We start from the raw sequence: 24,467 nt of genomic DNA, 5'->3' as shown, positions 1-24,467 counted from the left end.
ATTTTCAAATATACTAATTTCAAATACAACACAGAATACCAAGTGTACAGTGCTCACTTCATATTTATTTTTGATTACAAGTACTTGTACTGTATAAGAACATAAGAAATAGTATTTTTCAGTTCACTTCATACAAGTACTGTAGTGCAATCTCTTTATCCTGAAAGCGGAACTTACAAATGTAGAATTATATATCGAAAAACTCTGCATTCAAAAACACAAAACAATGTAAAACTTTAGAGCCTACAAGTCCACTCAGTCCTACTTTTTCTTCAACCAATCACTCAGACAAGATAACGCTGCCCACTTCTTGTTCACAATGGCACTGGTGTTGAGATATTTATGTGCCAAATGTGATAAAGATTCATATGTCCATTCATGCTTCAACCACCATTCCAGGGGACATGCGTCCATGCTGATGATGGGTTCTGCTCGATAACAATCCAAAGCAGTGCAGACTGACACATGTTTACTCTCGTTATCTGAATCAGATGCCACCAAGAGAAGGATGATTTTCTTTTTTGGTGGTTCAGGTTCTGTAGTGTCCACATTGGAGTGTTGCTCTTTTAAGACTTCTGAAAGCATGCTCCACACCTCATCCCTCTCAGATTTTGGAAGGCACTTCAGATTCTTAAACCTTGGGTCGAATGCTGTAGCTATGTTTAGAAATCTCACTTTGGTACCATCTTTGTGTTTTGTGAAGTCTACAGTGAAAATGTTCTTAAAATGAACATGTGCTGGATCATCAGCAAAGATTGCTATAACATGAACTATATGGCAGAATGCAGATGAAACAGAGCAGGGGACATACAATTCTCCCGCAAGGAGTTCAGTCACAAATTTAATTAACTCATTTTTTTAATGAGCATTGTCAGCATGGAAGCATGTCCTCTGGAATGGGGACTGAAGCATGACGGAGCATACAAATATTTATCATATCTGGCACATAAATACCTTGCTACTTGCAACTACAAAAGCACCATGCAAATATCTGTTCTCACTTTCCGGTGATGTAAATAAGAAGAGGGCACCATTTTCTCCTGCAAATGTTAGCAAAAGTGTTTGTCTGAGTAATTGGTTGAAGAAGAAGTAGGACTGAGTGGACTTGTAGGCTCTTAAGTTTTACATTGTTTTGTTTTTGAGTGCAGTTATGTAACAAAAAAAAAGTACATTTGTAAGTTGCACTTTCACAACAAAGAGATTGAAATGGGAGCTGCAGTTGCTCAACATCTTTGAAAATCAGGTAACTTTTATTTAGGTGCCTAAATATGAATGTAGGGAGTGTAACATTAAGCATCCAGGTTTGAAAATGACTATTAGCAGTATTTAAGAGCTGCCTGTGTCAGAATTAGTGAACACTACAAGGTTTTGATACAAGGATGAACAACAAAGGGAGCATGTCCTACAAGACTCTCTGCTTCAAATCTCGCAAGTGGGGGAAACCTAACTGGTTGGTTTAATGACAAGAGATTCCAGTGCTTCAATGTGTGTAAGGAGTAGGAAAAAACTCTCTTGTATCACATTCCACTCATCTCAGGCCCAGATAATTTTTTGGTGGTAGGTAGGAGGTTTAAAACAAGAGGCAACAGGTTTTTAAACCAAACAAAATGAAGCATTTCTTTACATAGTGCACGGACAACCTGTGGAACTCTTTGCCAGTGGATATTGAGGAGGACAAAATTATACAGGGTTCAAAAAGGAAACATACATTCATAGGTCCATCAATGGCTATTAGCCAGGATGGTCAGGGATGCAACACCATGCTCTGAGTGTCCCTAGCCTCTGTTTCCCAGGAACTGTGAGTGCACCACAGGGGTAGACCACACGATTACTGCCTATTGTGTTAATTTCTTCTGAAGCCCCTGCCAGAAGATAGGCTAGCGGGCTAGATGAACCTTTGGTCTGATCCAGTATGGCCGTTCTTATGTTCTTTTGTACATTTTAGAGATGGTTTGTGATGGAAAATGCCCTGCCTCTGGTCATGCATAACTTTTCCTGGGAAGTTACAGCCACAGTTTTCCTGGCAAAGTCAGTAGTTGTGGCTGAGCACAGAAGAGAGATGTTTCTGCTCTATGCTTCCTGAATTTTGAAAGGTGCCTCTTTGTCTCTCATAAAGTGATTCACAGTATATTTAAAAAGCAGAAGTCTCATCCTCCAAAGTAAGCAAGCAAATGCTTAATTCAGGATTTAGCACTCAGATGCTGAGCTCATAAGATGATGAGAGCAGAATTTCATGACAAAGGGAAGAGTTAAAGGATGGTGAAGCAGAGGAATAATCAGTGAAAGAAACTACCGTGATGAAATAACTACCGTAGATCCGAGACTGTGACCCTTATAATGAATAAGCTCTGAGATATTCAGGCTGAGATTTGAAGAATGAAGAAAAGGAAGGAAAGATAGGGGAAGAAAAGGAAAGAAAATCAAATACAGCAAGGTAGAGGGGTCTAAGATTATAGCAAAATTAATATTCAAATCAGCTAAGATGAATAGGTCTTTAGACTGCAGAGCTAAATACAAAGATGCTCAGTACATCCCTTCAGAGACAGATCTTTGGAAGGTGATACATAAGTTCCAATTAGAGTAAAAATGAACACTGAAGGACAAACAGACTGAGGTTTATATATATAATTGGTAGATATAAAATTAGTATTCTTTATTCAAAGGCTGTTTCAAAAAACCCCATAAAGGTTTCAGGGGAAAAAGGATTCTGCCTCAGCCGGGTCCTCAGCTGGTGAAAATTGGCATGCAACAGAACTATGCCAATTTACAGCAGCAGAGGATCTATCCCCTTGTAGGCATAGGGCATTGTAGGGTCTGTAGTTATAACAACCTTATAAACTATAGGAGCTGGATCGTGCTAGGAGGGGAAAAACCCACAAACCAAGTCAATAGCCCATGAAAGTTCAACCCAGTTCCAAGGTCCAACAGAGAGTACAGTTCAAACACTCTGTCTGTCTCAGAGGCAGCATAACAGCATCCTGCACTTGCAATGAAATGTGCAAATCTCTTTCTTTCTTTAGTGAATTTTCTCACCCGTGAATATACAAAGCTGAACAGGCCCTTAAAAATGGTTTCTTTCCTCTGTAACTCATTCATCTGCTGTCAGCCAACTTGACCTGTCAGAGTGCCTTGTGAATGATGATTTTTGTTTTCTTTCAAATTCTCTTCTTATTACTAGGATGCGAACTATGCTGAGAGAGAACAGTGAATCTCCCCATTCCAGTTCCTGTCAATGCCAGCTAATAGGTCTGAAGAGTTTACCCCTTTTGTGTTCTGTTCACTTATAACTAAACCTGGAATAGTGAAGGCACTGTCAGAATACCATAAAGACCTTTTGTATGATCATACTCCATAGCAATCAAAGATGAAAAATGTCTATTCAATCTCTAAGTCTGAGTATGATGTATTTTCCCGATGGAGGACAGATCCGCTATTTAACTGATATGCTGATGTGTCTCACTAAAATAAAACACTTGGAACTCATGAAAAATCCCCATTGACTTACCTGGCTAATAACACAGAGGTCATTGGAAGCTTTGAATAAAAAGCAGAATCAGTCCTAGACTCTTTTTGCAGAAGGTCAAGAAAAAAAATTAGATCCTTCAATGAACATCAGCTCCCTAGGTAACTGATGAAGCATTCTTTGTTTTGTCTTCTGCTCTTAACATCTCCACTGGTCTTTACTTAACTAACATAAAATTATATCAAACTTTGGGCCTGATTCTCCACTGCCTTGGACTCTGGGTAGTTATTTTCCCTTGTCTACAGTGAGTGAAAGCCACAGGTATTCTGAACTGGTAGCATTTTATACTCACTCTAAACATTTGTATGCACCTTGCACTTTGGAGAAAAAGGCCCCTTGTTATTCCAACTTGTATTTGTTTTAATTCTGTTGACTTTCAGTGGTTCTTACTTTACTCTTCAAAAGAAACTGCTTGTTTACAGACCATTGATGATAACTGAAGTCCTTTACATTACCTTGGTTTTCACTGTAAGGTGCTTTTAAGTTATCTCAGAATATGGGGTATGTGGGAGCATTTTTCCTATTCCTTTATAAAATGGTTTTCCAGGGTTTTTTTTTTTACGTTAAAGCAACAGCAATTACAAGAGTCCTCTGTATAAAACTACATGAGAAGCATTTGAGAGAAAGGGCTGAAGCTCATCAAAGCTGTATTTAGGTTTTACAGCCAATATGCTCCTTCCTGTAAAGAAGTCACATAACTGGGTGACCCTAAAGTAGTAGTGCCTGGGAGAGAATGCTATAGATAGTGATTTTACTCTGAAATTTGATAGTGTAAAAATGTCATTGGAGAATTCCTTGTTTATTGCCTTTCATTGATTTCCATATCAACAGGGCCCGGTTTACAAATGAAAAGGTATTTTTGAACCCATCCGACCTTGGAATTTCAATGTCTTACCTGGGAGTCAAGCCAGTTCCATCTGCCTCATGGATCATCGTCATTGACAAATATTCTACAGATCTGATTCATCCCCTAGCTATTCCTTGATAAGTTAAGAAGATACCTGTCCACAGCAAATAAGCTCAAGGAATAGGTACTTCCATCAGTGATAGCAGCCATACCATTCTTCCCACCTCCACCAAATCCACATGTGTGTGTTCAGGAGAACCCTCTCTGAAGATTCTATCTCCAGAGTACCAGACCCAGCTGGCCCCTCCTCCTTCTGTCATGTTTGCTAGGGAAGACAAAGCAAAAGATGGCGATCAAGCCCACGCTATGGAGCAGATACTACTTCCTCCTTCCACCTAAGGAGTGTGGCTGCATCAGTGGAAAAGATGGGTAGGGAATGCTAAGCTCCTGTCATATACCCCGAAGTTCCTTTTATAAACTCTGTGAAGCCTGATTCAGGACGAACTTTATCTTCTGATCAAATATATTGGCGAGCGAAACCCATACTAATATCCAATAATTATTATTAATATTACTAATTAATTAATCAAATTAAATTAAATTAAGTGGATAAATTACACCAACCATGTTCTTCTCCAACCTCTTCTTTCCACCTCCACTCCTTGCCTCCCCCTTCAATGGTTCTTTTCTCTTAGTACCATCCTCTCCTTCTGAAATTTACATCCAGCCCATGCCAATGTTGGCGCACACAGTGAAAACCAGGCTCTTCCATTCCTCTGTCATTTGTTGCTGCTGCTACTTCCCTTTGCTTCATGCTGTTGAGACTGAATATTCTGTCCACCCTGCTTTAAGGATTCTTCTTACACTTTCTCTTTGGCACTCTTGTTTCCTCACATCAGTTGTTTTCGACTCAACAACTTCATGTGGGAGCCTGTGTGTTGGCATCTGGAGTATGTGCCCCAAATGTATCCAGAACTTCCTTCTGATTCTGGAGGAAATGAGCTGCTGGTTCGGGATTTCTCTTATTTCTTTGGTGGTGTTGAACTCGTTCCAACCCATGCCCAGAATCTTTTTTAGGTACTTGTTTGCAAAGGCCCCTAGTTGTCTGTCTAACATTTTTAGTAGCTTTCCAGCCCTCTCAGCTGTATGTTAGCACCAAGATTACATTTGAACTGAAAAATCAGTTTTTGTTCTGGTGCTGTATATTTTTTATTTTGACACGTTGTTGAGTTTAATAAATGTTGTTGAATACCTTCCTTATCCTTAACCTTCCTTCCTTCTTGAGTTCTCCATTGGCCAGTCCGGTGCTGCCCAGGTAGAAGAACTCTTCTATTTTCTTGATATTTTTGAATTTTTAATGTGATGTTATTCCTTGACATTTGGATTTCAAGGATATTTGTTTTAGCATAACTAATTTTGAGCCCTTCTTGGCTTGAAGTTGTCTGTCTTTATTTGTAACTTTTCAGGCGTGTTGCTTAGTAGCATAACATCAGGAACATCTAGGTGATATAGGCATTTGCCTCTGCCTAGACTATACCAGTGTTGTTTTGCTAATATACTTATTCAATATCAATATCCAGTTTATGAACCCCTACTCCATAATGAAAGTGGCATTAACAAGATGTGTCCCAAGCGTAATCTTGACTACTTTGCTTATTTTCCCCAACTCTTTGTATTTTATCTGTACAGATTGTAAGCTCTTAGTGCTAGACTCTTTATATGTTCGGAAAACATCTAGCACATTTTGGTGCTGCTTTCTTATTAATATTTTAATTTTTGCATTGCATGAATTAGGCTTTTGTTCACTAATAAGTACTAGATAATTTTTGTTTATGCAAGCATGTACCCATGGAATAAAGGATCAAACTCTCATAAAGCACTGCAGTTTCTATTGGTTCTCCATTTCAGTGATGTTTCTTCTTCTGCTTCCTTACAAAATAAATAAATTTTAAAAGCATGTTTTGATGACCTTGTCTGCAAGAGATGTACAACTCTTTGTGCTGATTCTGGATAGTTGTCTTTAATCAGCTGCAGTGCACAGAATGTACAAAAGAGTGATCTTTTAGTGCCTACCGTGTTTTAAATCAGGTGTTTAGACAATATAGGTCAGATGATGAGGTGATGTCTGCCTTTCCACTGTATTCACTCCATCATCCTGTGACTTCATCCATTGCTATTGCTACTGTTGATGCCAAACAGCACATTGTGCAAGTGTGAGACTGATGTCAAGCCAGCATATTAGTGAAACTCCTCATAGTACACTATGGTCCCTTTTAATATTTCATAGGCCTATAAGTAGCTCTTAAATTATTCAAGTACATTCTTTTTCCTGAACATAATATCTCTTTTTACAAGGGTTTTGTCAAAAGAATTGAAACATGATCTTCTACAGGAAACCTGATCCTGCATTAAGATGCATGAGAAGAATTGAAATGAAACTGACAACCCTGTTTAGAGCATTGTTAATTCTCGATCTGTAACCCCAGCTGAGCTCAGAGTGGAGCTAGTGAAAAAATGTATCTTTTCTTTTTCTTTTTTTTTAAATCAGCTTTCCCAAAGCAAATTAAGAGACTGGATTTCCTGTGATAAAAGTATAAAGCTATTTATCACCTTGAAATCTGTTTCTTGTAATATTGCCTCTCTCTTTCTGCCTTGTCTTTCTGATATTAAATTATAAGCAATGTCTGCTTTGAAAGACTCTCATTTTAACTGGTGCAGACGATCCTATGGGGACAGATAATGTTTTGTGAGCTAGTGATATTTAGCCAGCTTGTTGACTTCAGTAATGTGATTTTAACAGGCAGCATAGTGAAATCATACAAAAATCCAGGACATCTATTTCTCTGTGAATCAAATATACTAACTTCGTAAGCGTGCATTATACTTAATAGGTGCTCTAGGATACAAAACATCTTATGCAGATCTTATTTAGTTGGTAAGTTAATTTTACACTGAAATATTTAGAGTAACCTATTGTAGCCATGTTAGTCTGTATCAGCAAAAAGAACGAGGAGTAATTGTGGCACCTTAGAGACTAACAAATTTACATGGGCATACGCTTTCATGGGCTAAAACCCACTTCATCAGATGCATGGAGTGGAAAATACAGTAGGAAGATATACATACACATATACACACAGAGAACATGAAAAAATGGGGGTTGCCATACCAACTCTAATGAGATTAATCAATTAAGGTGGACTATTAGCAGCAGGAGAAAAAAAAAACTTTTGTAGTGGTAATCAGGATGGCCCATTTCAAACAGTTGACAAGAAGATGTGAGTAACAGTAAGAGAAAAATTAGCACAGGGAAATAGCTTTTACTTTGTGTAATGACCCATCCACTCCCAGTCTTTATTCAAACCTAATTTAATGGTGTCCAGGTTGCAAATTAATTCCAGTTCTGCAGTTTCTCATTGGAGTCTGTTTTTGAAGGGTTTTTTTGCTGAAGAATTGTAACTTTTAGGTCTGTAATTGAGTGTCCAAGGAGGTTGAAGTGTTCTTTGACTGGTTTTTGAATGTTATAATTCTTGACGTCTGATGTGTGTCCATTTATTCTTTTGCGTAGAAACTGTGGCTTAGGTGTGAATATTTTGTCTAAAAGCTTGGAACCTCTGCAAGCTTCAAATTCCTGCTTTTCCATAGATCCTTTCTAGGGAAAGAGGGTTTGCTCCTTGCCACCATAGATTTATTTTATTAAGATCAGACAGGACCGTCGTCATAATCAAGTCTGATCATCTGCCTAATGCAGATAATAGAATTTTGCCTATGGAACAGGTAGGGAATGGGGGGCGGGGGTGATGCTACCAGCTAAACAATGTAATAATTGCTATCAAATATACCACTTGCATCAGGGCTTAGATAGGATGGTGACAGACTTTACACAATAACTTTATAATAGCTAGATATGTAGAGTGACCAGATAACAACTGTGAAAAAACAGGACAGGGTGTGTGTGTGTGTCGGGGGGGAGGGGAGGCAGGTGGCAGTGTAATAGGTGGCTATATAAGAAAAGGTCCCAAAAAACAGGACCGTCTTTTTAAAAATGGGACATCTGGTCACCCTTTATACAGGTAGTCATAAAGTGGGAGGCTTATATGAAAGTTAAGGAAATTAATTAACTTGTTTGGATCATGATCTCTGTGTGTGTCTCTCTTTCTCACTAACAGAAGTTGGTCCAATAAAAGATATTGCCTCGCCCACCTTGTCTCTTTAATATTCTTAGACTGACAGCTACAAAAACACTACATTGTATCACAGGTGTTGTAATGTTAGCAGCCAGCCGGAAAGCTCCAATTGTGTAAAAAGCTCTAAAACCATGTCACTGTTTAATTTAATATTAATTTTAAAAAATAGATCTACTGTTTTTATAATACTAGAAAGATTTGTGGCCATGGAGGAGTCAGGATTGAACACCCTTATGGAATAGAAACATATCCTTTTTATAGCTATTAATAATAATAATATTAAATTGGCATAAACCATGTTTACTGACCAGCATAATGTATCAGAAACTCAAAGCACAATTTCAGACTTCTCCCTATCAACAAGTGGAATCAATTTGATAATGTTTCCTAGTTTAGATTTTTAAAATGACATGGTTGCAATTTGAAAAGAGCTTAAGGCAGTTTTTCTCATCCAGTGGGTTGTGACACTCCCCCACTCCTCCACAATAGGGTCACGGAAGGCAATCAGAGGGGTCACAAGGCGAGGAAAATTGTATTATGGAACTAAAGCAAAGAAAATCTTTCTCCCTCACTCTCCATATACCCTTGCCCTTCAAGGTCAAGTATTCTCTGCCAACTTCTCGAAACACACAGAAAGTATATTGGATTATCATGATCATGGATATGTTTTTATCTTTTATAGTAAGACTAAGGGGGTTCCAAACTTTTTTTTTACTTTGAATAAGGGCTTGCCAGTTTGAAAACATTGAGGCTGGCCTAAGGGAAACAGGCACCCAACTATCATAGAAAATGAATGAAATTTATGTTTCTTCCTTCTTAAGTCTTCTTTGACTAGGAATGGCCATACTGGGTCAGACTAAAGTTTCATCTAGACCAGTATCCTGTCTTCCAACAGTGGCCAATGCCAGGTGCCCCAGAGGGAAAGAACAGAACAGGTAATCATCAAATGATCCATTCCCAGCTTCTAGCAAACAGGCTAGGGATACCATTCCTGCCCATCCTAGCTAATAGCCATTGATGGACCTATCATCCATGATCTTATCTAGTTATTTTTTTTAACCCTGTTATTGGCTTTGACTTCACAATATCCTCTGACTAGGAGTTCCGCAAGTTGACTGTGCTTTGTGTGAAAAAATACTTCCTTCTGTTTGTTTTAAACCTGCTGCCTATTAACTTCATTTGGTGATCCTTAGTTCTTGTGTTTATGAGAAGGAGTAAATAACACTTCCTTATTTACTTTCTCCACACCAGTCATGATTGTATAGACCTCTATAATATCCCCCCTTAGTCGTCTCTTTTCCAAGCTGAAAAGTATCACCCTTATTAATCTCTCCTCATATGGCAGCTGTCCATACCCCTAATCAAGTTTGTTGTCCTTTTCTGAACCTTTTCCAATTCCTTTTTTTTTTGAAATGAGACAACCACATCTACATGCAGTATTCAAGATGTGGGTATACCATTGATTTTTATGGAGGTAATATAATATTTTATATCTCTTTCTTAATGATTCCCAACATTCTGTTTGCTTTTTTGACTGCCGCTGCACATTGAGTGGATGTTTTCAGAGAACTATCCACAATGACTCCAAGATCTTTCTTGAGTGGTTTCAGCTAATTTAGACCCCATCATTTTATATGTATAGTTGGGATTATGTTTTCCAGTGTGCATTCCTTTGCATTTATCAACATTAAATTTCATCTGCCATTTTGTTGCCCAGTCACCCCGTTTTGTAAGATCATTTTGTAGCCCTTCGCAGTCTGCCTGGGACTTAACTTCTAGAGTAGTTTTGTATCATTTGCAGATATTGGCACCTCACTGTTTACTCTTTATTCCAGATCATTTATGAATATGTTGAATAGAACTGGTCCCGGTACAAACCACTGAGGGACACCACTATTTAGCTCTCTCCATTCTGAAAACATTTATTCCTACCCTTTGTTTCCTAGCTTTTAACCACTTACCAATCCATGAGAGGACCTTCCCCCTTATCCCATGACAGCTCACTTTGCTCAAGAGCCTTTGATGAGGAACCTTGGGTCAAAGGCTTTCTGAAAATCTAAGAACACTATATCCACTGGATCTCCCTTGTCCATATGCTTGTTGACCCCCTCAAAGAATACTAGTAGATTGGTGAGGCATGATTTCCCTTTACAAAAACCATGTTGACTCTCTTCCCCAACAATTTATGTTCATCTGTGTGCCTAACAGTTTTGTTCTTTACTATAATTTCAACCAGTTTGCCTGGTACTGAAGTCAGGCTTACCATCCTGTAATTGCTAGGATCACTTCTGGAGCCCTTTTTGAAAATTGGCATCACATTAGCTATCCTCTAGTCATTTGGTAACCATAATCTATATCTTTGCTGTAAACAGTACTGTGCAGACTAAACCATGACATAACATGTTTCCCTCGATGTATTGGGTAGATGAACCCTGCATTAGACAAGTAGGTGTTAAAGAGCAGCAATAGGCTCTTATAGCCCATCCTACCAAATGGATGAAGCACACCAGAATTGGAAGAGCAGTCTTAAAAGGGAGAAGCCCGGGGTGGGAGGGAGAAAGGGTGGACAGATCTGTAATTCTCAGCTCCAAGAGAGGGCCACAGTAAATGACCAAACTGCCTTATGCTGCCTGTGAATGCAGACCAGTACTATAGACAGCTTGTGGGACAGAGGGTCAGGTGCCACTCTGTTGCTTTAATTTTCTTTCCAGTGTTATTTTGGGAACTGGAACCAGGGGCTTAACCCCTGAAAACTTCTTGAAGAGAAGGAGGGCTGATGTAAGAAGTATCAGGACCCATGGTCCACAGGGTTCTTCGGAGCTTGGTAATCACAACCTGCCACCCAGTGACTTGCTAACAACCACTAGAGTAGGAGCTGAATGCTAATAGAGGACTCCAATCCTGGATCATGATTGGTCCCCAGCCTCCATTTAACCCAAGCACAGGAACAGGAAGCTGTCCATGCAACTGGGTGCTCCCTGCTCAAGACTGCAATATCTGCTGCTGATCTCTGACAACCTGACTCTACTTGATTCCTGGTTTGCCATCTGGGCTGTCTTAGACTCTGATCTGCTGGTATCTGATCCGGCCCAATGCCCGACTCTTGCTCTGACCACTAGGTCAGACTGCCCTCATCCAGGTCATGATGGGAAGTAGTTGAGGGAAGAAACAAGACATTGGACAAGACAGATTTTACCTGTTTGTTTACAGGTCCCTGGGCTGGAACCCTTGGTAGGGAGAGGGACTGGGTACCGCTACAGCCTCACCAAAGTGACAAGCATGAAGACACACAATGGACTGGAAGGACTATTGGGCCTGGATGTGGGCCACTGAAATGATGGAGGTCAGAGATTTGGGAATTAAAGACTGCTTCCCCCAGAAAGAGGGGAGACTCAAAGTGACCTGGCCAGGGGGCTGAATCAGAGGACAAAAGGGACCATTGGCACACCTGAATGGCTGGTTGGCCGGGCTATGGAGAGGGAAAGCCCTTGCAATTCCACACCTCGCCACAAGAGACACATCAGATGTTGAGTCACTCTTTCATGTTTAGTGACAAAGAGCTGTCCAGGAAACTGATACCTTCTTGAAAACATGCAGATGTGGGAGGGGGAAAACATTTACAAAGAAAAACATCTCAAAACAAAACTGAATATAGCTTTTTGTTAACTGGGAGCCTTTCCTTCCTGTCTATCTTTTAAATCTTGTGGAAAAAAATCCAGATGTCAAGGATGTGTTAGCTTGGAAGTACAACCGCTCACTGGTATGTGTGAATACAAGGAAATTGCCTTCCTCTGAGTTACCTGAGCTGCTAATTACCTGCCAAAAATGTGGCAGATTAAAAAAAAAAAAAAAGAAACAAAGTGCTATGGAAAGCAACTTTTTCTTTGTCAAATAGTCTTTTAGGATGTTTTTACTTGTATTCTAAATTGTCATTGCCAAGGAGTTCAGGAGAAAAAAAAATTAGAAAGCAATTGGGAAATTATTATTTTTTTTAATAGTGTTGCATTCTGATATTGGTCTACATTCAAATGTCGTGTTACTTCAATTATATGCCAGTATAGTACAAATAATACAACCCATACCAGCCAATCTGAAGTCAGTTTTCCTGGGGGGAAAGGAATAAGCTATACTGGTGCAGTTTCTTTTATACTGGTATAGCTGCATCCACAGAAGAAGTCATACTGGTGTTTAATTCTGGTTTTAAAATAAATAAAAATCACATCCCTAACTGAAACAGTTATACTACTATATAATCTGTGTAGACCAAGCCTGGGATTTTTTACATTTGAATCCTTCCAGATAGTACCTTTAATTTTGATACAGTATCAACTCACTATCAGAAATAAATAACCCACACATTCTGCTACTCTCCTGAAGGTCTTAAATGATTTATTATTTAAACTGGTCTAGAAAATAAAGTGTTGTTATAAGCTATCATCTCTGTGTGGAAAAGGAACCCGGCAATAGTTATCCCTAATAATTTTCTCATTCTTTAATAAAGTGGCACTAGGACTCAAAAGGCTGGTTTTGCAGTTTGGGGGAAACACATTTCCTACTTCTCTCAGCAGCCTGATTAAACGGGCTGTGTGTGTGTATGTGTGTGTAAGTAAAATAGTTGAGGTATAGGGGGATGGAATCCACCCAGCCAACAAGTAGCCCCTGTGTGGTTAGTTCCCTAGCTCAAAGGCTGGACTGAAGTATACAAGCCCAAGTCCCATAACTGTTATCTGTGGCCATTGGGTGTGCCATCAGACTTCTTGTACACGGCCTCGTGTTTCCCCTGACCTACCCTCAAGCCACCTCCCATGCCAACCTAATCACAGCTGGTATCTGGCTGTCTCCCCTGTACATGTGGGATGTGGAGTCATTGTTCCATCCTAACATGCCCCCATCCCAATACAATAGGTGTCCCCCTCCTAAAAGCAAAAGCCCGTGTTGAAGGCCCTACGTGGTCACAGTGAGAATGGTGCAGCTGAGGTGTTATCAGTGGGATATATGAGAGAATAAACATAGGGTGGTCTGGCCCAAGATAATAGAAAGTGCTTAGCATCTCAAAAATGTACTACAGAACCAAGCCATGTAAATCAACCTGAATCTTTTCCGGTTGTCGTGGAGAAAAAATTGTTTGTAGCAAGTAGGAGGTTAGTGGCTAGAAACAAGTGATGATTTTTAAAAACTGCAGCTATTGACCTGAATTGCCCCCTTCCAGAGTAAACTACCAGGGAGGGAGGGAGGAAATCTGTGGTACCCCCAAGTGTGATGGGGTGTATCTGGCCTTTGCAGCTCCCTACAAGAGGCTATGTGGTCCTATTACACCATGCCACAGAGAAAGTGGGTCCTCCAGGCCTGCAGAGGCCTCACAAAAGCAACCAACCAGAGCCCATCAGGCTCAGATAAAGGATCTGCAGGAACTTAGCAGGTCAGTTCCTTCCTTGCTCTTCAGGTCCCAACAAGGGTGCTCCGCTCTGGCCACAATAGCTCAAGGGATCATCTGAATTTGTTCCTGGCTGCATTTGCTTATGCAGGGTTGGCAGGGAGAGAGAGGACCTAAGAACCTCAACCCTGAGCTAAGGGTGAAGCTAAAACAGGCCAGGTAGGAACAGGACTAGGGAAGATAGAGTAAATAACTTAAATCGAGCAGTGTGTAGCTGTCAGTTATAGGATCCCTGGGTTGGAACCTAGAATAGTGAGCAGGCTTGGCCACAGTGGCATAAACCCCATGAGGGGGCAGGGCTTATTTGAGAACCTGAACAAACTTCTAGATTTAAAGAGGCCAGAGCAGAAGACCTTAGGCAAGGCAGTGGGATGGTTCATTTACTGGATTCTTTCCTATCCCAGAAGGGATTCTGTTGGACTTTGTGACTCGGCCAGAGGGTCAAGGTCAGATGGCAGCTTGCAGGAGGCAACAGAGGTTATAAAAGGATTGCAGTTCCACACCTAGCCACTTGGAGGTTCTCAAGAAATGAGGTCCCCCCCCATTACACCATGTCATTCCCATGTTGAATCCCTTCACTTGCTTCTGTTCTCTTACATCAGCAAATTGAAGGTTTGTCCTCACCTTGTCCATATGCTCACCCCAATATGTATCTATATTCTCAGTTTATCCTGCACCCCTTTTCATTGTCTACACTCAGACCTATCATAGCAGATTAATCCTCCCTCTCTGGGTTTCCACTGTGTTCTGTCTTCCCGTTTCAGCCTCTAATTTATGGTCACTGATTCTCCATTTAGTGAGTCTGCCTTATCTGTGCAATCTGCACATTGTTAGCACCTGGAACCATTTTGCTTGGTTTTGATTTGATCTTCCCATAGTTGTACATATTGATAATACTCTAATGACTTGATCATCCTTTGGTTTTAGGTGTCATTGTCTGATTGATCCAGTGGTCAGGAGGTAGTGATATTAGAGAGAACTGGATTATATTTTTGATTGTCTTGTGGTGGAGAGAGTATATGTTGCCTTCCTGGAGATGGCTCCAGGAAGTTTAATATTATCACTTCTGTTTTAACATTGGATACATAATTCTTAGCTTGTCTTCTTCCTATCACATATAAAGACATCAAATAATGTTTATGGCCTTAGAATATGCTCACAATTAACAGCTTCTGCAGTTATCAGAGGCCCCCGTTTCACATTGGTGTCTAATCACCTGCAAAAGCTGTTAATTGCTTCATATATTCTGACACCACAAACATCATTTCTCCTCTGAATGTTTTTACCTCCTGGATGGCTCTTGGGAACCTGAGAAACTTTGACAGATGGCTGTAGAAATAGAATTCCTTTTCAAAACTCAAGATTTTTTTAAACTCTGAAAATATGTCAAAAGGGCTTCCACTAATGGAAGGAAGGAATCAAAAGTGTTAAAAAGGGGATCCATGAAGTAGGACTGAGAATCTGCAATTAAAGCTGTAGTGTAGATGAGAGAATTATGTTTAAAAGATGTCCAATATCATAATCTTTGAAAGAGGATGGCCAAACAAGACCAACAAAACAGGCTAATAACCTAGATGGCATGAGAATTACTTTAGAAGTACATGTAATAACATATTGTACCATTCCTACCCCTATCTTCTCTGCTCTGGACACAGGTGCTGGTAGATATCCTAAGTCCGCAATCATTCAGTTATTTCTCTTTATGTGGCATGTGCCTTTTCCCCTCCCTCTGCCCCAAACAAACACACTTTGCTTATGTGGTTCTGGCAGTTTCTGACAGGCAAACCAAATTACATCTGAGGAGTTTTGTGAGCATTTATACCAAAGGATATTAGCTAAGGGAATGGGTACAGACCAATGGGCCGAAATGGAACTAGGGGCCTTAAGCAAATGGAACAGCAAAAGAGTGTGTGGGGGAAGATAGCACAATCCTGTCCCTCACCTACAGAGGTGCCCAAAACCACTACCCTCCAAATCCTTTACCTGATCTCTCTAATCCCCTGGAGGTGCACGTAGAGCTGAGATGCACTAGCCTGGTGGGGTGTAATGCTTGGTGGCTGCTCAATCTGGACCTCTGGCCTAGCAGGTGCTGCTCCTCAGATACTTGGCCTTCATCTGCCCTCAGGACACATGGAAGCCTCAGTCCAAAGTGCTCACCAGTAGTCCCAGTCTAGCAGTGTCCGCCACAGTCCTGTTCCCCAGGCGCTTTCACACCCACATCCAGAGTAACAGTCTTTCCTTTCTACTGAGTCCCCACCCACCACTCCTACCAAGATCCATCCCTTGATCCTCATTCTGCCCACCAGTCTGGAAGCCTCTGGCATCTTGCCCCTCTAAGCCACTGATTCTCCAAGACTTGGCTGCTTGACGTAGGTGCCATCTGCTGGCTTATGACAATAGCTTGAACAAGTTTAGAAAGAAGCTTACTTATAAATCAGGAAAAGCACAACTCAACAATGCAATACAGATCACTATCCTGATTACTTTTTCAATGGTGAGAATATTATCTAGCATAATGTTTGCAGTTTATAGCTGTTCCCCTATCTTCCTCCCAAACAAAGTGCACATGGTATTCTGAAAGAGCTACTAAATTTTATAATTTCAAGACTAAAAATACTGAGTCACTACCAGTGATAAGTTACAAAGTTCAGTTCTTTTCAAAGAATCGGTCACAGTTATGATTTCCAGTTTTTCTATGAGCTCTGTAATAGCTGTATTCACATTGTTTCTCTAGGAACATATTTTCTAGGAAAAAAATCAAATTGTTGGCAAATTGAAGCTAAGTAGGCTTATGCTTGTTCAGATTCTTGCTGTTATTTATAACACACAACAAACACAGCAAAGTAAAGATTTGGCAACAGTAGTATAGACCTATTTATTAATTGCGGGGATATATGGCTAATACTTTTGTAGCTGGTAGCAGGTGATGTTTGTGATTCAACATCCCTTTTCTGATCAGTAACAATCTATACTGATTTACACCATACCCAGTTCTATGGAAGTCAGCAGTTTTGCAGAAAATGTAAGTCAGTGCAGAACAGTGCTCTGAGAGGCCTGATTCTAATCTTATTTACACCCAGAGGCGTAGCGAGCGCCCTCCGTACCCTCCGACAGGAGGGGGCCCCGCAAGGAAGGGGACCCCTAAAAGTGGCAAAAAAAAATGTAAGGTATAACTAGGTAAGTGACATTTATTGACGCTATTGCACAATCCATGTTGGTTTTACTGACAAAACCGTGAAGTCATTATGATACATCATCATGCTGTTGGCTACATCAGTTGTCTGTCGGTCAGTTTCAAATTTTAGTTGGACCCATTCAAAGAATGTGTATTTGCGTTCATAATGGCGGTCGGCGGATAAATATTATTAATTTAGTTGTTTAGTTTTTTATCGTTTCTGCATTGTAAGGTGCCCAGACATATGTTCAGAGGGGGCCACGTTCTTTGTTGCTACGGCCCTGTTTACACCAGAGTGACTTCCTTTTTACACAGCTTCAATTCCACTGACTTCAAAAGAATGTGAGATGAGAATTAGTCTCATGCCAATTAATTTCCTGATAATGTGTCAGAAGTATAAAATAAAAAGGCTGAAAGTGTTAAAGAGCAGAAACACATGCGCACACACACCCACACCCCAGCAGAATTGCAAAGTGTTATGTTTTGTAGCAAGATGAGTTAAATTAGCGTGACAAGGCTGTTTTCAAGCTTGGGTGCCAGTTATGCATTTCAGGCACCTAAAACCTTTAAGTGACTCAGACTAGTTCTTTGATGTCTAAATTTTGAGGTGATTTTAAAAATTCCAAATAAACATTTGCCTGTTGGAAAAGTTTCACAGAATTTTTTTTCTGTGGGAAAAGATTGATTTTTATTTATTTCTTTTTATTTGGGGGCAGAATTTTCATTTGGGAAAACCTAAAAGAGATGCTTATCAGCAAATTAATCTGTCTGCCTGAAAGACCAGGCTTCTTCATGGGAGTTGTAGTTCCAGGTCTCTCATGCCCCTATTCTCTCCAATGGGCTTGCTCCCTGAATGGACTACATGCCTCATGATGCACGGTAGTTTGGTGTCTAATGGGACTCCCATGGTATATTGCAACAGCTCGGATCTACGAATTATGGATTTAGGCACCTAAGTTTTGAAAATTGTGCCCACAGCTTTGTGGCCTGAATCTGGAAAATCTGAAGTAGGTGAGTAACTTGGCTCAGATGAGCAGCTCCATTGCCATCTAAGAGACTGCTAATGTGAGTAAAGTTATTCAAGTTCTCATATCTTTTCAGGATTCCTCCTTAATCCGGCAGTTCTCCATTACAATTCTGGTATCTATCTAGATATTGAGTGTAAAACAATGTTTTGTTTACACAAACTTTTCCCCTCTATTGTGTTTTGCAGTGCAGCTAAGGGCCTGATCCTGCTGTCCTCACTCAGGATCCCTACTAACTTCAAAGTTATGCCTAAGTGAAGACTTAATGATAAATCCCCTTTATGTATCCTACAGTTATTTAAATACACACCACTAGAGACCTGCCTAACGAGATTGCTCAAGTGTGTATCTGATTCACGTTTAGTCCCTTAAAAACTGCATACATATAAAACTCTGCAAACTCATAGGTTACTTTATAAAGACCATGGGTAAGATTTACAGAAGTACTAAGCACCTAAAACTGCAAGTAAAGTAAATGAAAGCTATGGAGGCCCAATACATCAGGCCTACAGTTCTTAATTTAAACAGCTAATAAATCACATAGGGAAAATAATATCTTTTTGACTGTTCCCCCTTTCCCCTCTAATGCTATGAAATTCTGAGTCAGATATTTCTTATTCTGTTTAAAACGTAAGAGGTTCTTGAAGTTGTTTTTATGCTACTCAGTCTGCTGCCTGAAGACTCAAACAATGAATAGATCATCTCTCAAGAGGCTTATCTGGGAAAGTGATTTTTTTTTAACAGTGTATGTTTACTTGGTATATAGTGAATTTTCCTGTGCTACATGTGAGATTTTAATTTCCCCTCTTGAGATTTTTCCTGAGCAATGTCTATGGGGGAGAGTGAGGAGACTCTTGATATTACTGGAAGTGCTTGTGCCTGTTGTTAATCAGTTGCTCATCATTTCTGCAGCAAAGATTCTATGAGAGTCTGATAGGAAGAGAACTCTTTTCAAATTCCCTTTGTCCATGACAGTAGCAATGATTTTGTTCATAAATGGAATGAAAGGAATAACAGAGAGGCAGATTTAAATTTAAAAAAAAACATATTTTGCATGGTTAATGCAATTGTTACTTAGAAAGAAAATGCCCTTATTTGATCAATAATATACATGACTAAAGGTAGCTATGAGGGAGCCATAGTGTAGCTATTCCAATATCGTGGTCCATGGATCACTCACTGGTAGTTCAGGGAGAGTTGCCATGTCACATGGTGCTGTCAGCTCCTCTTTGCTCTGCCGGCATCCAGGTTCTTCACTGCAAAATTTTAAATGGGACAATGAGTGAACCAAAATATTTAAACTTGGGTGCCTAAAGTTGGCACCTAAATCCAGACTTAGGCACCTAAATAACTGTGCTGATCTTCACAAGGGTGAATGTAGGCACTGAGGTTTGAAAATTCCTAATAGTACATCTTTGAAAATAAGTTGTTACAGAAATGTGTGATTGACAGGAACATGGCCCACAAAACTCTCCTAGACATTTGGTTTGCAGCATGTACAAATCTGAGCACATCTTCCCAAGAATATATCTGTATAAACTTGAATTATGTATCAGAGCAAATTGAGATCCATGTCATTCCATTATGGATGCTTCAAAGTGATGGGAGCTGGAATGGTGGTGGTGAAGGGCCTGAGTGGAAGACCAACACAACCTGTCAAAAGAGGGATGGAGCTAGAGGTATCTGCCAGTGGAAGTGAGGAAGAATGGGAAGCAAACACTATTATTGAGAATAACTTTTTATCAAACAAACCTCACTTCATTTTTTGCTGAAATTACAGGTTTAGTTGATATAAGTTGATTTTAATATAGTTATGGCTCGTCTACGCTTACAGCACTGTGACACTCAGTGAAGATGTCACCTACGCTGACAGGAGAGTGTCTTTTATTGATGTAAGTACTCCACCTCTCTGAGAGGCTGTAGCTATGTTCACAGGAGAAGCCAGTCAACATAGCACTGTTGACACTGGGAGTTTGGTTGGTATAACTATCATTCAGGGCTGTGCATTTTCCACACCTGAGGGATGCAGTTATACCAACATAAGTTTGTAGCATAGGTTAGGGCTTAGACTTTCGTAAGGCATTTGACTTAGTGCTGCATGATATCTTGATTTTTTTTAAAATGGCACCATATAATATTAATAGAGCAGATCTTAAATGGATTAAGAACTATTTACTGACAGAACTCTCTCAAAAAGTAGTTGTCAATGGGGAGTCCTCAGTGATAGGGGATGTTTCTAGCGAGGTTCTGCAGGGATCAGTACTAGGCCTGATGCTATTCGATATTTTCATCAGGTATCTGGCAATAAATATGAAATAAGTGCTTATAATTTGCAGATGACACTAAGATTGACAGAGTGGTAAATAATGATGACAGGGTAGTCATGAGTATATGTTGGCTAGAAAAATAACCCAATGCAGTTCTTGGATACATTAAAAGATCGGCAGTGAATAGAAGTAAGGAGGTGACTTTAACTCTGTATATCCCATTGGTGAGACTGATATTAAAATATTGCAGCCAGTTCTGGTGTCCTGATTTTAAAATACATTGACAAATTGGAGAAATTGCAGAGAACAGGTGCACAAATTATTTGAGGGCTGGAGAAAATGGCTTACAGTGCACGCTTAGAGCTCAATCTGCTCAGTTTATCAAAAACAAGATTGAGAGGTTACTTGATTACAGTGTGCAAGTACTTTCATGGGGAGAAAATACCAGGTACTCTAAAGAGTTCTTTAATCTATCAGAGAAAGGTATAATAAGAAGCACTGGCTAAAAGGTAAAACCAGACTAATTCAAATAAAAGTAAGGTACAATTTAATAACGTAATGCAAGTGAAACTGGGTGAGATTCTCTGACTTGTGTTTATATTGGAAGTTAGACTAGGTGATGTCATGGTTCCTTTTGGATTTAAGATCCGACTCTATGGGAGCCACATTCGGGGGTAAGGAAAAAAGGCAGTACAAAATGGGGGTTTAAGTTTCAGATAAAAACAAATGGTTAATCTTAAATTTAGGATACATGTTTGAACTCAACTGAGTTCTGCCAAACCCTTAGAGAACTTCACCTACCACTAGAAGAAATTGAGAACTGGATTGCCCTAAGATGGTGTGATAAGCAATATAACCAAGATTTTCAAAAGCGACTAGTGGATTTGGGTGCCTCAGTTTTTTGGGTGCCCAACTTGAGACGTAAAAGGCTTGATTTTTTTCAAAAAGTGAGCACTTCTGCCCTCTTAAAAAAAAATCAATCTTCTGAGATGCGGGGCCAAAAATTTGGTTACTTTTGAAAATCAAAGTCTAAAATCTTATTGGGACTAAACAGGATTCTAAAAATCTCTTGGCACTTTGTTTCTTTGATCTTTGCATATGTTTTTGCAAAAGTTAGGGGCAAAGTTAGGTTTAGGTAGGCAGAATAAATCAGGTGTGATGAGAGGCCGTGTGATTAGTGTGTGTCCTCTCAGATGTTTCGCAGATTTGATCAAGGCTTTCATTTTTAATGTAAACTGAAGGGAAAAGCTCTTTTAATTGTATGTATTTTCTCTTCAGCATATGGATTTCACATCTGGTCTAAAATCAGTTAGTATACTTTAATAAGTGAGTAAAACTCAAGGGGAGACTTAGTGATTAAGGGATTATGTTTTTGTGGTGTTAATTAATTTGATTCTCAATATATCACCACTTCCTTGTATTTAGCATTCTTTTCTTATTGGCTGAGTATGTTTGTTAGAGATTTGCTAATAAAAAGATTATCTTCAAATCCATGCAAGCTTTTGCATTTGAGAATTGAAGGAGGTCTCTGATGGAGTGTGGATTAAAATCAGGGAAAGAAATTCTCAAGCAGGGGGCTCATGTGAGAATGTTTAGCTTCTATGAGTTGCTAGATGATTTTTAAGCAGGTATTCGGAAATGCTTGTGTAAGCAGAGTCAGGATAAGCTCTACCCTGACATCTGGTGGAAAGAATGTCAGAGAGTGTATTTGCATAGGCACGCCTACCCTATCCCAGACTGCTGAGCGGTGGGACTGCTTGGTGACAAATGACTCACCCTCAGTTGGGTGGTACTTGCTAGACAAGGGACATGGGTTCCAAAACCCAGTGAAGAGAGAGGCTGGGGACAGGTATCTGTGCCTGGTGGTGCAGTCTCCTTGTGGAGCCAGAAGCACCAGTTGCACCCCCTCCTCTCTCCACTGTGGAATGTCAGAGTTGATTTTTTTTTATTCCCTCAAGAATCTAAATACAGGTGACTGAGCTGAACTCACTTTGGGCTAATGGTGCACTAGCACTGGGGCTCCCCCACTATGAGCTGAGATCACTAAGAGTTGAAATCACAAAAAAGCTGAAATGACTGAGCTGAGAGCACTGAGCATTGTGCTAACTAGTGGGGGAGCCTGAAGATATGCTGTGGAACAGAGCAGCTGGCGGAGTGGAGCAGTTGCGGGGACGGCTGGAGCGGATCACGGGACAGCTGGTGGCAGCAGAGCGGCTGGCAGAGCGGAGTAGCTGTGGGACAGGTGGAGCGGCCCACAGAGTGAGCAGAGCCGAGCAGTTTTGCAGAGCAGCTCATGGAGCAGAGCAGCTGGTGGAGCGGAGCAGTTCCTGAGGACGGCTGGAGGAGCAGAGTGGAGCAGCTGGTAAAGCGGAGCAGTTCGTGGAGAAGGCGGAAGCAGAACCCACGGAGAGGCAGGGCAGTTGGCCCTGGACCATGTAAGGTGCCCCTTTCTACCCAGGCTGGGGGGAGGGACCTCTACAGATAGACTCTCGAACTCTGGGGTGGCATTGACCAGAGACTTTTGGGTTGTTGGACTTTGGGGTGATTGGACTTAAAACCCTAAGCGGAAAAAGGACAGTGCCAAACGTACTTGGAGGTGGGTTTTTGTTTATGGTTTGTGTTATAACTCTGTTTGTGGTGTTTCTCCAATGGGATGCCGCATTGATTCCTTCCTTTATTAAAAAAGATTTTGCTACACTCAGACTCCGTGCTTGCGAGAGGGGAAGTATTGCCTCCTAGAGGCGCCCAGGGGGGTGTGGTATGTGAGTGTCCCAGGTCACTGGGTGGGGGCTCGAGCCGGTTATGCATTGTGTTACTGAAATGGAACCCCTGGATACTGAACCCGGCCCTTGTTGCTGCCAACTAGAGGGGCAGAAGGGTTACACTTGAATTGATGGAGCAGAGTGATGATTCTGTTAATTATTCTTCAGAAGCTTTCCCAGTTACCCTTGGTGGAGTTTTGAGACCTGAAACTTGCATTGTGGGCTTAAACTCTAAGGATTCATTAGTGAATTTATTTCTGAAATGGAAGATGTATGAAAACCAAAATGAACAAAGATGATGTCTTTGAGGTTCAGGAAAACAAAACATCATGATTCATAGCAAAATCACTTACATAGGTCCAAATCCTGCAAAGAGGTCTGAGTGGACAAACCCTTATACCTTGACTCCTCTACCTGAATAAAACAGGAAAAAGTACATTTAATGCCATGAAGGTCCAATCTTGCTCACTTTGAAGTGAGTAGCAATACCTCCACTATGGACTGCTTTTTAAATTTGTTAGAGAGGGAGGCCCCCTTCAGCTGGTGTGGACTCACCTGCATAGAGGGCAAGGGATGAGATGCCAGCTGCCCTCCCTCTGGTTTTCTGCTGAGATAGACCAGCTTTAAGTCAATTTCATAGGAGTGCTGTTGAGAGGGGAGGCTGGGAGAATGTGATGAATTAGAGATGATTTTAACAAAGTTTGTTTTTCAGTTTCAGAAAATGCCAATTCTCTGAAACTGAAACTTTGTGTGGGAATGAATCAGTTTTGACAGAACTTTGGTTGGGGAGGACTTCTGAGCCAGGATGGGATTTCAGATCAAATCCTGAAAGGGAGAGACCCAGGTTGGGGCATTCACCTTGGAAGTGGGAGAGCCAGCTTTAAGTCTTTGTTTTAGCTCTTTCAGAATGAAAACTTGATGCTGCATTTCCCAGGTGAGTGCCCTAACCGCTCAGCTATAGGATAGTCTGGGCTGAGGCTCTCTCTCTCTTGCTGAAGCTATTGCGCTTGGTTTAAATAAATATTCATTGGGTCAGGGAGAGGGAGGGAGACTCTCTAGCTTGTTGGGTTAGGGTGCTCAGCTGGGACATGGAAGATGCAGTGACTTGAACTTGATTCTCCACATCCCAAATCAGTCTCCTGTTTGCCCAATTAATATGTAATTACTTATTAGGGTGACCAGACAACAAGTGTGAAGAATCGGGATGGGGGTAATAGGAGCCTATGTAAGAAAAAGACCTAAAAATT

At 40.6% G+C, this 24,467-nt stretch overlaps 1 long non-coding RNA gene across 1 annotated transcript in view; it reads right to left on the bottom strand.

The window, feature by feature from the left end:
- LOC127046355 (uncharacterized) overlaps nucleotides 1-19,442 on the bottom strand; it is a 31,041-nt gene extending 11,599 nt beyond the window's left edge. Inside the window, exon 1 of the long non-coding RNA XR_007773009.1 lies at nucleotides 19,372-19,442. This is a non-coding gene — a long non-coding RNA (uncharacterized LOC127046355). The remainder of the gene's footprint in view (nucleotides 1-19,371) is intronic.
- Nucleotides 19,443-24,467: the final 5,025 nt, after the last annotated feature.

This window comes from Gopherus flavomarginatus, chromosome 3, assembly GCF_025201925.1.
Source record: "Gopherus flavomarginatus isolate rGopFla2 chromosome 3, rGopFla2.mat.asm, whole genome shotgun sequence".
Taxonomy (NCBI): Eukaryota; Metazoa; Chordata; order Testudines; family Testudinidae; genus Gopherus; species Gopherus flavomarginatus.
Note: the sequence above shows the minus strand (reverse complement) of the source record. Positions and strands in the feature narration are given on the sequence as shown.